This window comes from Triticum dicoccoides, chromosome 6A (assembly GCF_002162155.2).
Source record: "Triticum dicoccoides isolate Atlit2015 ecotype Zavitan chromosome 6A, WEW_v2.0, whole genome shotgun sequence".
Taxonomy (NCBI): Eukaryota; Viridiplantae; Streptophyta; class Magnoliopsida; order Poales; family Poaceae; genus Triticum; species Triticum dicoccoides.
Genome location: NC_041390.1, coordinates 134178615 through 134196909, shown reverse-complemented (window position 1 = coordinate 134196909; position 18295 = coordinate 134178615).

Here is an 18295-nt window from a genome sequence, read left to right as displayed (position 1 = left end):
CATGGAGGAGCACACTGCGGCCCTCGCAGCAGAAGCGCAAAGTAGCCTTTCTAGGCAATCCACTAGTTCTGTATTTGAAGACCCAGACACCTTCAAGCGCGCTCGGAGTAATCGGCAACTAGACCGCCTGGCACAACCTGAGCTCGCGTAGCAATGCGGCCCCCACCCCAGTCCCAGCCAAATGGCGAAATTCATGCCACACATACATAATTACGCATTAGAAATACCATGGGCACGGGCGGGGAGGGGGGCACAACTACGGCACGCCCCAATAAGCGGCTTAAACCGCACTAGGGGCTTCCCGCTTCGTTATTTTTTCTCTTTCAGGACTTTAATCTCTGGAAACCCTATCCGGCTGCATGATTGCCAAACACATGATGCAGCAACCAAGGAGGCAGAAAGCTACATCACACCACGGAACTCCCAGGTGGATTACGATAACGAGTGAAATATTCGCTTTAATACTATTCCTCAGCTTGCCCTTGGAAGGGACATAGTCCTACCTTTTGCTTATCGCACTATCTGTATCATTCTGCTTTAACACACCTTTTTGAATAAACAATGCGTAGCATTAAGACTATTATTGCGTTCTTATTTTATATATATGTGTTCATTAATGATGCCTTGCAACCGTACACTTTGGTACGGCCAATACACTAGGGGCTTAAGTACCCCACAATATGGTGTGAGAAGTCCGAACACTTTCATAAGTGCGGCACCCCGAACTTATAGCATTATATGCATCAGCTCCAAATCATGTCTTTGGTCAAATGTTGGGTTTGCCCGGCTCCTATGTTTTGGTACCTTATGTTCCGCTCTATCGGCTAAGGTAGCACTAGGAGAACTACTGCGATTGTGCCCCGATTCTGCTGGCCTAAGCACCTCAGTAGAGAAAGCTAAAACTGAGTGTCATGATAAGGCGAGAGTCTGGTAAATGTTTGGCGAGGTTTCGAGTCCCTAAAGACTTATGCCGCTTAGAGCGAGGAGCCGGTCCTGTCCGGCTTAAAGCCGTGTATCGCGCCCCGAGTTAGGCCTTCCAAATACCAGGGGCTTCGCCGAAATTTAAAATTATAGAATTCTATGGCTGAGTGAGAGTGATAAAGCATTATTAGTCAAGTTGCCTTGTTCGTTGTGTTGAGCACCTCCCTCGAAGGACCCAAAAATGGGAACAAGAGTGCTCAGGTTTATCCCGAACACCCCAGCACTAGTGGCATGGGGGCAGAAGACGAGGACTAGCCATCTCTCAGATTGGATAAACAGCCAAACAAAAGGTAATATTTTAAATCCAAACAAGCATTGCATAGCGCATATGAAACAAGTTTTCATCATACAGGATCACACGAGCAAGTTTACTCAAATATTACATCCTTTGGACATTTGTCCGCTACAAGATGGGCACCCTTCAGGAAACCCTGATAATAAATTTCGCGTGTGCGATGCTCCTTGCCCTGCGGTGGTCCTTCCTTGATCAGCTTCACGGCGTCTAGCTTGGCCCATTGCACCTTCACATGGGCGAAAGCCCGGCGTGCACCTTCGATGCAGACGGACCGCTTGACGACTTCCAGCCGTGGGCAGGCATCCACGAGCTGCCTCACCAGGCTGAAGTAGCTGTTCGGAAGGGCATCGCCAGGCCACAGCCGGACTATCAAGCCCTTCATGGCCTGTTCGGCCGCCTTGTGTAGCTCGACCAGCTGCTTCAGCTGGTCGCTCATAGGCACCGGGTGTTCGGTCCCAGTATACTGAGACCAGAACAGCTTCTCCGTTGAGCTTCCCTCCTTGGCCTGGTAAAACTGTGCGGCATCCGACATGCTGCGGGGCAAATCTGCGAATGCTCCTGGAGAGCTCCGGATTCGTGTAAGTAATAGGTAATTTACTTTCACATGCTTGCTTTGCATATAGAATGCCTTACCCGCCGCTATTTTCTTCATCGCGTCAATCTCCTGGAGGGCCTTTTGGGCTTCGGCCTTGGCACTCTTTGCACTCTCGAGGGCCGCAACAAGGTTAGACTCTCGCGTCTTCGAGTCAAGCTCCAACGCCTCGTGCTTCATCACGAGAGCCTGGAGCTCTTGCTGCACCTCGCCCACCCGAGCCTCTTGCCTTTCCCGCTTGGTGCGCTCCTTGGCCGCTTTGTCTTCGGCCTCAGATAGCACTTGCTTCAGGGTCGCCACCTCGGTCGTGGCCCCTGGCAAATATACGATGATCCTGTCATTTTGCAATCACGTCTTCTTTTATATATACATATCTATATACAGGGTATTACTTACCCTTCTTCTCCTCGAGCTGCCTCTTGGTAAGGCCGAGCTATTTCTTGGACCCCTCAAGGTCCTGCTTCAGTGTGGCGACCTCCGCAGTCAGTGCGGCTGACGCCGGCAGCAAAGCCTGCATACGTATATAGACATAGTTATGTTAGACTCCTGCGATATTATTTGATCCTCTATCCGGCTTTTCTTTTTTGAACACCGAACAGAGCATCAGGGGCTACTGTCTATGCGGTAATATTTTTCCTATATTTTAAACACTTACCTCAAAGCCTGTTAGAAGGTTGGCACAGGCTTCAGTCAATCCGCTCTTGGCGGACTGAACCTTCTGGACCACCGCACTCATAATAGTACGGTGCTCCTCGTCAATGGAAGCGCTGTGAAGCGCTCCTAGCAGATTGTCCGGCGCCTTTGGATGGACAGAGGTCACCGGCATGGGCGTCTTGCCCCTCTTGGAAGGAGGCCGCCTGCCCGAGTCCGGAACCACTAGAGGTTCCGGCGCGGTGTTCGGCTGAGGGCCGAACTCGGAGCCCTCAGGGGCCTTGTTCCCTCTGCTCCAGGAGTCCAGAAGGTCGCCTTGAGGCGCCTCCAGGACTGTCTCCCCTCGACCTGGTGCCTCTTGAGAAAATACCTCGGCGTCGTTCGCAGGGCAAGGGGAGATGGTGGTCAGAAGTGGATCGCTATCCATATCCGACGAGCCCAGGCAGCCGTCCGACGATACATCGATACATGCTCATGGTGGCCTGCATAATCATATTCGGTGTTAGGGGAAGCAGTGCGACAAAGGAATGCTATGAGTTACTCTGGTATCCGGATACTTACGACTTCGCCAGGGGCTTGGCCCTGAGCAGCCAGTCGTCTTCGCCTTGGGCGGCGGTGGTGGAACTATCCGGAAGGAGAGTCCTTCCCTTCTTTGACCCCTCAGCCTCCCCAGTTGGGGCGGCCTTCCTTTTCTTGTCTCCCCCATCTGAAGGGGGAGCATCTTCATCCTACTCCTCCTCGTCTTCGGGGGAGGAGTGTGTCGCAGAGTTATCGGACAATGAGTCCGATGACGCCTGGCGTCGGGAACTCTTTCGGGTTCCCTTGGCCTTCTTGGTCTTCTTCGGCACCTTGTAAGGAGCCGGAGTCAACATCTTCGTCAGGAGAGCGTCTGCTGGGCCTTCGGGCAAAGGAGCCGGACAGTCGATCTGTCCGGCCGTCTCCTGCCGGTCCTGTTAAAGGTACGGGAGCTTAGATCCCGCATAGAGTCAAACTATGAAAAACAAGTATACTGTGAGAGGTAAAACAGCTTACCGCGCTGGCTTGGCGCTTTGAGCAGAATCCGCGATCCTCGGTAGTGGGAGGGGGAACCTCGGCACCCTTGAATAGCACCTTCCAGGCATCCTCGTGAGTTGTGTCGAAGAGCCTGTTCAGAGTTCGGTGCTGGGCCAGGTCGAACTCCCACAAGTTGAAAGCCCGTTGTTGGCATGGGAGGATCCGGCGGATGAGCATGACCTGGACTATGTTGACGAGTTTGAGCTTCTTGTTCACCATGTTTTGAATACATGTTTGGAGTCCGGTCAGCTCTCTTGAACTACCCCAGGATAGGCCCTTCTCTTGCCAGGAGGTGAGCCGCGTGGGGATGCCAGATCGGAACTCGGGGGCCGCTGCCCATTTAGGGTCACGCGGCTCGGTGATGTAGAACCACCCCGATTGCCACCCCTTTACGGTCTCCACGAAGGAGCCCTCGAGCCATGTGACATTGGGCATCTTGCCCACCATGGCGCCTCCGCACTCCGCCTGCCGGCCGCTCACTACCTTCGGCTTGACATTGAAGGTCTTCAGCCATAAGCTGAAGTGGGGCTTGATGCGGAGGAAGGCCTCGCACACGACGATAAACGCCGAGATGTTGAGGATGAAGTTCAGGGCCAGATCGTGGAAATCCAGGCCGTAGTAGAACATGAGCCCCCGGACGAATGGGTGGAGAGGGAATCCCAGTCCGCGGAGGAAATGGGTAAGGAACACTACCCTCTCATGGGGCCTGGGGGTGGGGATGAGCTGCCCCTCATCTGGGAGCCGGTGCACGATGTCGTCGGGTAGATATCCGGCTCTCCTCAGCTTCTTGATGTGTCCCTCTGTGATGGAGGAGACCATCCACCTGCCTCCCGCTCCGGACATAGTTGGAGAAGGTCGAGGTGGGAAATGCGGACTTGGGCGCTGGAGCTCGAGTGTGCGAAAATGGATGAGCAAAGGAGGAAGAAGGCATGGATGAAAAGGTGAATCCTTATCCCTTTATATGGGCGGACGAAACTATGCGTCCCCACTAGCCTGGTAAAACTCGCTTATCCCCCAAGCGCCGTAATCGATGGCGCGGTTGGGTTACCCATGCCCGTATTGATGAGAATCCCGTGATAAGGGGACACGATCTCTGCTTTGACAAGACGTGTCAAAAAACTGCCTCGCGTTATGTGCGGGGCTAGTTAAAGGAAACGGTTCGAATAATCACCGGGCCATGACATAATGTCCGGTTGCCAAAACAAGTCAACAAATTAGATTGTGGAAATATCATTCTCTCTACGGTGGTATGTGGAACTTATTTTGCAGGGTCAGACACTATCCTTGTATTCAAATTCTTCCGTGATGTATTCGGAGGAAGAACCCGCCTTGCAATGCCGAAGACAACACTGCACGCCGGACTCATCATCATTGAAGCCTGGTTCAGGGGCTACTGAGGGAGTCTTGGACTAGGGTGTCTCCGGACAGCCGGACTATATCCTTTGGCCGGACTGTTAGACTATGAAGATACAAGATTGAAGACTTCGTCTCGTGTCCGGATGGGACTCTACTTGGCGTGGAAGGCAAGCTAGACAATACGGATATGTATATCTCCTCCTTTGTAACCGACCTTGTGTAACCCTAGCCCCCTCCGGTGTCTATATAAACCGGAGGGTTTTAGTCCGTAGGACAATATTTAATCATACCATAGGCTATCTTCTAGGGTTTAGCCTCTCCGATCTCGTGGTAGATCTACTCTTGTACTACCCATATCATCAATAATAATCAAGAAGAACGTAGGGTTTTACCTCCATCAAGAGGGCTCGAACCTGGGTAAAACATCATGTTCCCTGCCTCCTGTTACCATCCGCCTTAGACGCACAGTTCGGGACCCCCTACCCGAGATCCGCCAGTTTTGACACCGACAGAAACCTTCGGGAACGTGATTTTCTCAACGAACAACACCCGAGAGACTTGGACCGTACGTCAAGAAAGAAAAGAGGAGGCCACGAGGTAGGGGGCGCGCCGTCCACCCTCGTGGGCCCCCATTTGCTCCACCGATGTACTCCTTCCTCCTATATATACATACGTACCCCCAAACGATCAGATACGGAGCCAAAAACCTAATTCCACCGCCGCAACTTTTTGTATCCATGAGATCCCATCTTGGGGCCTGTTCCGGAGCTCCACCGGAGGGGGCATAGATCACCGATGGCTTCTACATCAACACCATTGCCCCTCCGATGAAGTGTGAGTAGTTTACCTTAGACCTACGGGTCCATAGTTAGTAGCTAGATGGCTTCTTCTCTCTTTTTGGATCTCAATACAATGTTCTCGCCCTCTCTTGTGGAGAACTATTCGATGTAATCTTCTTTTTGCGGTGTGTTTATTGAGACCGATGAATTGCAGGTTTATGATCAAGTCTATCTATGAATAATATTTGAATCTTCTCTGAATTCTTTTATGTATGATTGGTTATCTTTGCAAGTCTCTTCGAATTATCAGTTTGGTTTGGCCTACTAGATTGATCTTTCTTGCAATGGGAGAAGTGCTTAGCTTTGGGTTCAATCTTGCGGTGTCCTTTCCCAGTGACAGTAGGGGCAGCAAGGCACGTATTGTATTGTTGCCATCGAGGATAACAAGATGGGGTTTTCTTCATATTGCATGAGTCTATCCCTCTACATCATGTCATCTTTTTTTTGACTGGGGACTGCAGGGCTTACACCCCACAGCATTTTATTAAAAACAAGAACAGCAAGTACATAGAAAGGTTCCTTAAGAAAGGAACAAAACAGAAGAAGATAAAAGAAAACTATGTACAATCTAACCTAAAAGAGAAGGAAAATCTAACTATACGTGTCACCTCTCAAGGAGGAAGGAAATCAATCCATTTAAGCAGTGCCTCCCTGTGTTTTGACTTGATTCTGTGAGCCAGAAGGGAAATGTCATGGACAAAACCATTTCTCCACTGTCTGAAGGTAGGTCTGATATACCTGAAAGCTTTATCATTTTTGACTTTCCAGATATTCCACCAAGTAAGAAACACCACTTCAGAAAAGAAAGGCTTATTGAACTCCTTCCTAGCATGGCATGCAATCTGAACCATATCCTGATTGTTGGGCCATGAAATCTGCAGGTAATTCCAGACTCTCATGCTGAAGTTACACTGAAAAAACAGATGATTCCTGTCTTCAAGAGCTCCTATAGGGCAAAGCACACATTCAGGCCCATCATTGATCTTCCACTTCCTGCGCTGAATCATATCCTTGGTGTTTACTCTATCCATAATGACAAGCCAGGCAAACATTTTGATTGTCATAGTACAACATGACTTCCATATCCAACATAGCAAGGGGTTAGTTGGAATTGGCTCATGGACCAGATCATAATATTTCTTGGCTGTGTATCCAGATTTCTTTCCATGTTTCCAATACCAGCAATCCTTAGCATTAGCATCCAAGGAGATATCAGACAATATTCCAGAAAGTTGATTTAGCTCCCTGTAGGCCATTTCAGATAATGGCAGAGAGAACATGCTATGAAACTCACCAGCGGCCATTACTTCCAGAACAGAAGAATTTTTTTGTATGCAAAATGAGAACAGCCTGGGGAATCTATCCTGTAGTGGAATGCAAGAATTATCCACTTCCCAGGAATCTGACCAGAATAGCAAGGAGTCACCTTTTCCAACGCATACTGAAGACACAGCCCTGAATGTATCCATTAGCTTACATATGTCCCTCCACCAAAAAGAGCCACACATAGCAGTGTCATGTGGGACTCTCTGATAATAATAACTGTCCCAGATCAAATGAACCCATGGAACATCAACCTTGTTATAGAATTTATTGAGGAACTTCATTAACAAAGCTTCATTCTGCAGCCCCAGGTTCAGGATGCCAAGCCCACCCTTTAATTTAGGTCTACATACCAGTGGCCAGGCCGCCAAAGAGTTCCCCTTTTCCTGGCCATATTTTCTCCAAAGACACTGTCTTTGTATTCTTTCCAGTTGTTTCAAAATCCCTTGTGGAATAGATAAGCTACAGAGGAAGAATATTGGCAATGAGGAAATAACGGAATTTACCAACTGCAGTCTGCTACCTTGTGGTAGAAACCAAGAGCTAGCAGTCAACCTTCTTTCCATGCAGTCCACAAGTGGCAAAAGGTCCACAATTTTGGGCCTAGTGGTTCCCACTGGCAACCCCAGGTATGTGAAAGGCATCACCCCCAGTTGACATCCAAATTGAGCAGCAAGAACATTGGCATAATTGGTATCCACATTAATTGGGTACATTGAAGATTTGTGGTAATTAATCTGCAAACCAGTTGCCAGAGAAAAGGAGTCTAGAATAGCTTTTAGCACCTCTAACTGAGCAGACTCAGCAGCCACAAACAATAATGTGTCATCAGCATATTGAACCACTGGATAGTCAGGATCATGAGTTACTAGGGGTAAGGAAAGGAGTCCTTTGCTGAGTTGATCATTAATCATAGTCTACAGAAGGTCAGCAGCAAGCACAAAGAGCAAAGGTGAGATAGGATCACCCTGCTTTACCCCACATTTACACTTGAAATGGCTACCTGGAACCCCATTAAGCAGGATTGATGAGGTTGCAGAGGACAACAATTGTTGTATCCAAGAAATCCATCTATTATCAAATCCCTTTGCCACCATTATTTTTATAATTGCCTCATGCTGTATGGAATCAAATGCCTTTTCAAAATCCAACTTAAGCAACATGATTGGCCTTTTTGATTGATTGCACTGATGAATGTACTCAAAAGTCCATGCAATACAATCCTGAATGGATCTAGATTTGATAAAACCATACTGATTCTTGTGAACACATTTAGTTATTTCATCTTGAAATCTGTTTGCAGTAAGTTTAGTAAGGAACTTCAACCCCACACTTGTCAATGTTATTGGCCTAAAATCACTGGCAGTCTCAGGTGACAGCTTTTTGGGGATCAGAGTGATATATGCCTCACTGAGATTCTCTAGTTTAACAGTTCCTGCATGAAACTCATTAACTAGAGAGATAAAGTCACCAGAAATGATTGGCCAACATTTTTTCATAAAAAGTCCATTAAAACCATCAGGCCCTGGGGCCTTGTCAATTGGCAACTCCTTGATAACCTGTTCAATCTCCTTGACCTCAAAAGGCTTGGTGAGAACATCCAGTCCCTGTACCCTAGGGATTAGAGAAAGAATGTCATTTCCCATGAAAATTGGTTTCACAGTACCCATTCTTCCTTTGAAAATCTCCAGAAATTCGTTGGCAATAGTGTTATGATCAGAAGACACTGATCCATCTGACAACTGCAGAGTGGCAATTGAATTTTTCCTATATCTTTCAGTTGCCATTGCCTGGAAGAATTTTGAGTTTTCCTCACCCACCTTAATATATCTAATAGTGCATCTCTTCTTCCAATATAAGAACTGTAGATGTAGCAGATGATCATGATGTGATTTCACCAATTTTCTGAAATTGGATTCAGGCAAAAATAAAGGCCTGGAGTCTTCCAAATCATCCAGCCACAAAATCACCCAGTTACATTTCTCAATAAGACCTTTAATATGAGATAAACTCTTCTGCCATTTCTTGAGAGCACATCTCAAAGATTTCAGTTTATCCATAATAACTGCTGATATGTGAGACTTCTGAGACTGCCTTTGCCAGACTTGCTGAACACACTCCATAAAACCAGGTTGATGGATCCAATAATTTTCAAATCTGAAAATATGAGCTTTTGGGATTCTGGTGCTTATGGAAACCACACAAGGGACATGATCCGATGCAGTTTTGGCTAGAGGATTGACCTGCGTGTTTGGATATTGATCAATCCAACTGGCAGAGGTGAAAAACCAGTCCAACTGTTCAAGAAGTGGGAAATCCTGCATATTAGACCAGGTGAATCTTCTTCCTTTTAAAGGTAGCTCCAGTAGTCCCAAATGCCCAATGATCTCATTAAAAAGAAAAATATCATTGATATCACCCCCAGGAAGATTTCTATTATCCAGAGATCTTATGAAATTGAAATCTCCAAGCAGAAGCCAGTTTTTCTCAGGTTCCACATTTAAATTATAAAGCCAGCTGACAAATTCATCTCTTAAGGTACCTTGACAGGGTCCATAAACATTAACCAGGTACCAAAAATCGCCATTATGCATGGACTTAAAACTAATGACAATCCCATAAGGTTTTACTTCCATTAAATCCCCTGAGAAAACATCAGAGCGCCACACGACTAGAATGCCACCAGAAGCTCCCCTAGAAGGGGATTCAATAAACTGGTCAAAACCCGCAGGACAAATGCTCTTAATTATAGCACGTGGGCACTCCGATAACTTTGTTTCTTGCAGACAAACAACTGCACAATGGCTCTCAAGAACTTTCTGCCGGACCGCACGTTGTCTTGCATCAGAATTAAGTCCACGTACATTCCAACAAAGTACCTTCCAGCTACGCATGAGCATTTGATTCATATGATAACACAGGATAGCACATTAAAAACAGTGGGACACCTAGTGCCGCACAACCCATCACACATAATAGCAAAAGAGCCAAATCATAACCAGAGTGCCAAGTTTCAGAGATAACATAACAGTCAGCAAATTTGACAGGCTCGCTACACCTAGGAAACACATTAAACTTTAACATTTAAATGTTGTTGGAGGGGGTATCATCCTTAGGATCAGCCATAAGCTTCTCCCTAGAAAGCAGGTTGGGGTCCATCTCCACCTCAGCTCCAATTGCCTGCAGCACAGTGATCGGTGTCTGCGTGTGGACCTCCTCAGGCTTGTCATGGCGAACATCGTCAGTATTTTCCACTCCAGCAGCATCAAGTATCTGTATGGGCTGGGCCTTCTCTTCCATGGGCTTGGACCTTGGGCGTCGTTTAGCAGGCTGTAAAGAAAGCTGCTCAAAGACCATCGATTTGAAACCATCAAGTTTTGCCGCGCTCCTCGTACATCTTCTGACTGAGGTATCAACCAAAGGAGCAGAAATCTTGCGCCTACCGCGCTGGGCTTTCTGTCGTGGCGTCACTTCAGACGCAAAAACCATAGGCAAGGGCCCCTCTTCCTGACCAACAGGACCCACGGGCTCCAAAGACAGCTGATTATTACTGAATCCCACAGGCTCAGCAATATCAGTAGATTCATCGTTTGCAACTGAGCAACTAGGGGCTGCTAGAGAAGCAAACAAAGAGCGAGCAACAGGGCGCCGATTGACGGACGCAGAGCTTGACAAACAAGAGACCAGCGAAGACACTCTGTTGGTATCATCAAAAGCAATCGACCACTTGCGCTTGGAGAAAGTTACTGTCCCAAACTGCTTGAAGAATAGCGACGTTGGCACTTCTTTCACAGAAAATTCAGACATCAAATTCTCAAAAGACCGCTTCCAAAGCAGTTCAGGTGGAAGAGGTGGTCCAGCCACCACCCTAGCCATCCCAATAATGATCTGGTGGTTTTGAATCACCGGAGGTTGATAGGGGACAATAGCCAAAGGATTATCTTCCACAAAAGCAGGTTGTTCCTGAACTTCATGTCATCTTGCTTAAGGCGTTACTCTGTTTTTAACTTAATACTCTAGATGCATGCTGGATAGCGGTCGATGATGGAGTAATAGTAGTAGATGCAGGCAGGAGTTGGTCTACTTGTCTCGGATGTGATGCATATATACATGATCATACCTAGATATTCTCATAACTATGCTCAGTTCTGTCAATTGCTCAATAGTAATTTGTTCACCCACCGTAGAATACTTATGCTCTCGAGAGAAGCCACTACTGAAACCTATGCCCCGGGTCTATCTTCATCACATTAATCTCCTACTACTTAGTTATTTCCTTTGCTATTTACTTTGCCTTTATTTTAATTTGCATCTTTATCATAAAAATACCAAAAATATTATCTTATCATATCTATCAGATCTCACTCTCGTAAGTGGCCTTATAGGGATTGACAACCCCTATTTGCGTTGGTTGTGAGGATTTATTTGTTTTGTGCAGGTATGAGGGACCCGCGGGTAGCCTCCTACTGGATTGATACCTTGGTTCTCAAAAACTGAGGGAAATACTTACGCTACTTTGCTGCATCATCCCTTCCTCTTCGGGGAAAACCAACGCAGTGCTCAAGAGGTAGTAGTGCCGAAAGGGAAATTGAGCCTAGCCGCCGCGCCGTGGTAGCGGACCTGCCAGCGGTCATACTCCATGGCCGCGAGCTCGGCCGTGTGGAAGCTGCCGAGCCAGAGGCGGGTGTGGGTCTCTCGATCTATAATCTCGGCGACCCACGTCCCCCACCGCCGCTGCCATACCCCGAGGTAGGACTTCGTCGGCTGCCGGGTTCGAGGGAGGACGGGGAAGTCCTCGGACCAGCATAGGGGCGCGGCGGTGGGCAGATCGGGGGACCGGAGACGGTGGACCGGGCCCACGGAGGACGACGGGGACACCTCGGTGGCCACCTCGCCGGCACCAGGCAAAAAGGTCGTGATAAACCTCTTTTTGGCCATTGGCTACTCGAGCTCCCCGGCACACAGGCAGAGGTTGAGGATGGAGGCGCCGGCGATGGCGGCGACCTACCAATGATTTCGAGGGTTGTGAGTGTCTGTGTGAGCGGAGGTTGTGTTTGAGGAAATACTGCGGCAACTGAAAATTTTACTAGGCGGGAGTAACAAGGCCGGGCTATTGAAAATTTGGATCAAGGGCGAGCAAATATTTTTGAGATTGCGAGGGACGCAGAGGCGGGAGTAAAATTCCGGGGCTACTGAAAATTTGAATCAAGGGACTGAAGCTGACAGGGATGCAGAGGCAGGAGTTTTGGGGGAACGAGCTAGTGTGCTTGAGACGTCGGCTGTGGACTATAGCCGACGCACCTTCTCGCGTAAGCCATAGGCGTACTATACACCAACAGTGCTCCAAGATATTTTGTACTACATCTCACATGGTTGCTGATAATAAACTGTGTGCGATCTACTTGATTTTTCATCTTGATTTGTATTACATAATGGGGTCACAGTGGTAATGGACGGTGTTTGAATTGCTAGACCTTTTATCTGCAGTGAACATGCAACTGTATGTGTGTCATAAAATAATTGGAATTATTAAGGGTTCGTTTGGACATTTCATACATTAAACTTGTTTTCTAGCCATTTCAGGTGCACAATTCAAAAATTAAACTACATGCACATGCTCCCATGCATACAAATTGGTTGAAAAATCAAATCAGTGTCCTTCAGTGTATGCTTAGGTCCCATGGAAGAAATGGGAATGAATTTTCCGGGGTTTGTTTGGCCTTTTTTCATATGGCATTTTATGTGCATAATTCAAATTTGAACTACAAGCACATGCTCCAATGCACCAAAGTTGGTTGAAAAATCACATGTGTGTCCTTGGGTGAATTTTGAGGTCCCATGCAAGAGATGGGAATGAATTTCAGACACCATGGAACTGTTGATTGCCGGCAAAATGTTGAGATGCCTGGTTTTTAAATTCTAGTAAATCCAAAACTCATATGCAATTCATGAAACTTGGCATGCTATCATGGAGCGGCATCAACATGTTGTGTTAAAAAAATTGTCCCATTCGGGGCAGGTTCGGGTATATGCTTCTCACAAACCAGAGCTTCTCACAACAAGCATGATGGTTTCGATAGGGAACGTCCCACCTTTGGGGATGAAACTATATCCATTGCCTCTTATTACTTTCAAAAAAATTCTCGTGTCAAAATAGAACAACAGGAGTGTTGTATCAATTTTTGGGATTTTTCAGGGTTCGTTTGGACTTTTTATGCATTAACTGGGTTTTCTAGGCATTTTATGTGCATAATTCAAATTTGAACTACAATCACATGCTCCAATGCACCAAAGTTGGTTGAAAATCGCATGTGTGTCCTTCGGTGAATTTTTAGGTCCCATGCAAGAGATGGGAATGAAATTCAAACACAATGGCACTGTTGATTGCCGGCAAACATTGAGATGCATGGTTTTTAAATTCTAGTAAATCCAAAACTCGTCTGAAATTCATGAAACTTGGCATGCTATCATGGAGCGGCATGAACATGTTGTGGTGAAAATTTTGTCCCATTTGGGGCAGGTTCGGGTATAAGCTTCTCACAACAAGCATGATGGTTTCGATAGAGAACATACCACCTTTGGTGACGGGACGATATCCGGTGCCTCTTATTGCTTTCAAAAATTTTCTCATGTCAACACAGAACAACAGGTGTGTTGTGTCAATTTTTGGGATTTTTCGAGGTTCATTTGGACATTTTAATGCATCAACTGAGTTTTCAATGCATTTATGTGCATAATTAAAATTTGAACTACATGCACATGCTCCAGTGCATATAAATTGGTTGAAAAATCAAATCTATGTCCTTGGGTGCATGCTTAGGTCCCATGCAAGAAATGGGAATGAATTTCAAACACCGGGGCACCATTGATTGCCGACAAAACATTGAGATGCCTCATTTTTAAATTCTAGTAAATCCAAAACTCGTCTGAAATTCATGAAACTTGGCATGCTATCATGGAGCGGCATCAACATGCCGTGTTAAAAAATTTGTACCATCTGGGGTAGGTTCGGGTATATGCTTCTCACAAACCAGAGCTTCTCACAACAAGTATGATCGTTTCGGTAGGGAACGTCCCACCTTTGTGGATGAAACGATATCCATTGCTTCTTATTGCTTTAAAAAAAATCTCGTGTCAACATAGAACAACAGGAGTGTCGTGTCAATTTTTGGGATTTTGCGGGGTTCATTGAGACATTTTTATGCATTAACTGAGTTTTTAGTGCATTTATGTGCATAATTCAAATTTGAACTACATGCACATGCTCCAGTGCATATAAATTGGTTGAAAAATCAAATCTGTGTCCTTGGGTGCATGCTTAGATCCCATGCAAGAAATGGGAATGAATTTCAAACACCAGCACACCGTTGATTGCCGGCAAAACATTAAGATGCCTCATTTTTAAATTCTAGTAAATACAAAACTCGTCTGAAATTCATGAAACTTGGCATGCTTTCATCGAGCGGCATCAACATGCCATGGTAATTTTTTTGTCCCTTTTGGGGTAGGTTTGGGTATATGCTTCTCACAAACAAGAGCTTCTCACAACAAGCATAATGGTTTCGGTAGGGAACGTCCCACCTTTGGGGACGAAACGATATCCACTGCCTCTTATTGCTTCCAAATTTTTTCTCATGTCAACATAGAACAATAGGAGTGTTGTGTCAATTTTTGTGGTTTTTCAGGGTTCTTTTGGACATTTTTATGCATTAACCGAGTTTTCAATGCATTTATATGCATAATTCAAATTTGAACTACATGCACATGCTCCAATGCATATAAATTGGTTGAAAAATCAAATTTGTGTCCTTGGGTGCATGCTTAGGTCCCATGGAATAAATGGGAATGCATTTCAAACACCAGGGCACCGTTGATTGCCGACAAAACATTGAGATGCCTGGTTTTTAAATTCTAGTAAATCCAAAACTCGTCTGGAATTCATGAAACTTGGCATGCTATCATGGAATGGCGCCCGACATGATGTGGTATTTTTCGTGTCCATTTTGAGAGAAGGCCCACTCGAATAATGACAGCCAACAAAGGCATTTTGAGAAAAATAGCTGCCACTTAATATCTCAAACGTTTCTATAATTCAAAACGTGTGCGTTCTTGCTACCTCTTGAGCACTGCGTTGGTTTTCCCTTGAAGAAGAAAGTATGATGCAGCAAAGTAGCATAAGTATTTTCCTCAATTTTTGAGAATCAAGGTATCAATCCAGCAGGAGACTACACGCAAGTCCCTCGTACCTACACAAACAAATAGGAACCTCGCAACCAACACGATAAAGGGGTTGTCAATCCCTTCACGGTCACTTACGAGAGTGAGATTTGATAGAGATAATAATAGTAAGATAAATATTTTTGGTATTTTTATGATATAGATTGAAAGTAAAAGATTGCAAAGTAAAATATATTGGAAACTTATATGATAAAAGATAGACTCGGAGGCCATAGGTTTCACTAGTGGCTTCTCTCAAGATAGCATAAGTATTACGGTGGGTGAACAAATTACTATCGAGCAGTTGATAGGAAAGTGCATAATCATGAGAATATCTAGGCATGATCATGTATATAGGCATCACGTCCGTGACAAGTAGACCAAAACGATTCTGCATCTACTACTATTACACCACACATCGGCCGCTATCCAGCATGCATTTAGAGTATTAAGTTCATAAGAACAGAGTAATGCATTAGGCAAGATGACATGATGTAGAGGGATAAAATCAAGCAATATGATATAAACCCCTCTTTTTATCCTCGATGACAACAATACAATACGTGCCTTGCTGCCCCTGCTGTCACTTGGAAAGGACACCGCAAGATTGAACCCAAAGCTAAGCACTTCTCCCATCGCAAGAAAGATCGATCTAGTAGGCCAAACCAAACTGATAATTCAAAGAGACTTGTAAAGATAACCAATCATACATAAAAGATTTCAGAGAAGAATCAAATATTGTTCACAGATAAACTTGATCATAAACCCACAATTCATCGGATCTCGACAAACACACCGCAAAAAGAGTTACATCAAATAGATCTCCAAGAAGATTGAGGAGAACATTGTATTGAGATCCAAAGAGATAAAATAAGCCATCTAGCTAATAAATATGGACCCGAAGGTCTGAGGTAAACTACTCACACATCATCGGAGGGACCATGGAGTTGATGTAGAGGCCTTCCGTGATCGATTCCCCCTCCGCGAAGCTCCGGAAAGGCCCCAAGATGGGATCTCTTGGGTACAGAAGGTTGCGGCGGTGGAAATAGGGTTTCGTGGTGCTCCTGGATGTTTTCGGGGTATATGAATATATATGTAGGAGGAAGAAGTAGGTCAATGGAGCCATTAGGGGCCCACGAGGGGGAGGGCGTGCCCAGGGGGTAGGCGCGCCCCCTGCCTCATGGCCTCCTCGTTGGTTTCTTGACGTCCACTCCAAGTCCCCTGGATCACGTTTGTTCCAAACATAACTTCCCGAAGGTTTTATTCCGTTTGGATTCTGTTTGATATTCCTTTTCTGTGAAACACTGAAATAGGCAAAAAAACAGCAATTTGCACTGGGCCTTGGGTTAGTAGGTTAGTCCCAAAAAATCTTTCCCTAATAATAAAGCACGGGTTGAGTCTGTCGGGTTCATCGTCATGACATTTTTACGCAAAAGTCCATGTAGTTTTTGATAATTGATCCCACAATCCCTTTTTAAGTGGATGCGAGAAAATGTTTTGATTTTACAAATAACCCCTTGTGAGAATTTAATCCGCGCTCTTCCATCCCTCAACCCAGATGCATCTGGCGATGCCGCCACCCCACCGCCGGCCCGTGCTCTCCCCTACCTCCGCCGGCCTCCGCCCTCTCCGCACCGGCTACTTCCCCTCTCCTACTCCCCCTTCCCTTCTGTTCCTTCCATATCGAGAAGGGAGGCCATGGCGCTCCCACCGCGGCTGGATCCAGACCAAGCTCGTGGGGTTCCAGTTCGCCTCCTCTTAGCGACCACGGCGGCAGGATCCATGGATCCATGGCCATGGCGGTGCGAGCGAGCAGACGTAGGCGTGAGAAGAGAGGAGGCAGGCAGGGCGGCCATGGCATTCCCGCCGCTTCTGTTCGTCTTCCTCCACACCTCCGCTCGTGCCCGTCTTCCTCGGCGCCTAATTCATCACCTAGGATGCGGCCTCCTCTCCGGCGACAGGGATGGTAACTCCTCAAACCCCCCATCCTTCCTTCCCTTCCACACTATTCCAGTGATGCATTTTCTTTTCTTTTCATGACTCACCACTTGCAAAGGAGTTGGAGGCAGGAGACACATGGGTCAGGCATCTTATGTGCTGCTGAATTCGATTGATGGTTCTTGATTGTTGAGTAATTCTTGTTAGTTGTTATATGTCCTGCCGAACTCGCCATTAGGGACTTGATTCATGTTGGTTGCTGAATCTATTTATGTCTTATGTATACTTGATTCCATAGATTAATATCTCTTTTGGTTGGCACGAATGGATCAGACGTATTTTTGTTTGAAGTTAAGTTTTTTCTTCACGGGCTAGCGAAAATCTTCTGCCGGACTACCTCCCCTTTGCAAACCAATTATTGTAAATATTCAGAACTCTAGAATGGATATTTGCACATAGTATCATCTTCAGTAATACATAATAATGATTGTTGATGCCACCAACCCCAACTGTATTGTGATAATGATATTGAATTGTTTTAATTTGGTTGTGTACTAATGTCACACCCTAGCTAATCTTGCATTAGAGTGTTGCATCATGTTTATTCTTTCATCAGAAACTTGAAATGGGGATGACAGAACCCCCAGTCCCCTCTGAAACCAACTAGGGTTTACTAAAATAATTTTCAATGAACCTGAAATGCCCTTCTAAAATGCCCATCATTTTTGTCTTGGTTCAGAACCTCTGCCAAAAGTGGTGCACATTTTCCTAGGCCATCTTAGGGTTTTTGAATTAATTCATAAATATTTGAATTTGGGCATTTAAAATTATATAAAATATTAAATGCTCAAATACCTCCAAACTAAAATGTTTCATGTTGGAAATAATCCAGCTATGGACCAGGAGTGATTTGGTGATTTTTGAAGTTGCCTAGGTATTTTATTTAATTCAACAAAGTTGCAGAAGTATTAAAAAAACAGAAAACAGAAGAAAATGAAAAAAACTTACCTGGCGCCTGCCCCGGCCCACCTGCCGGCCCAGCCCAGCACC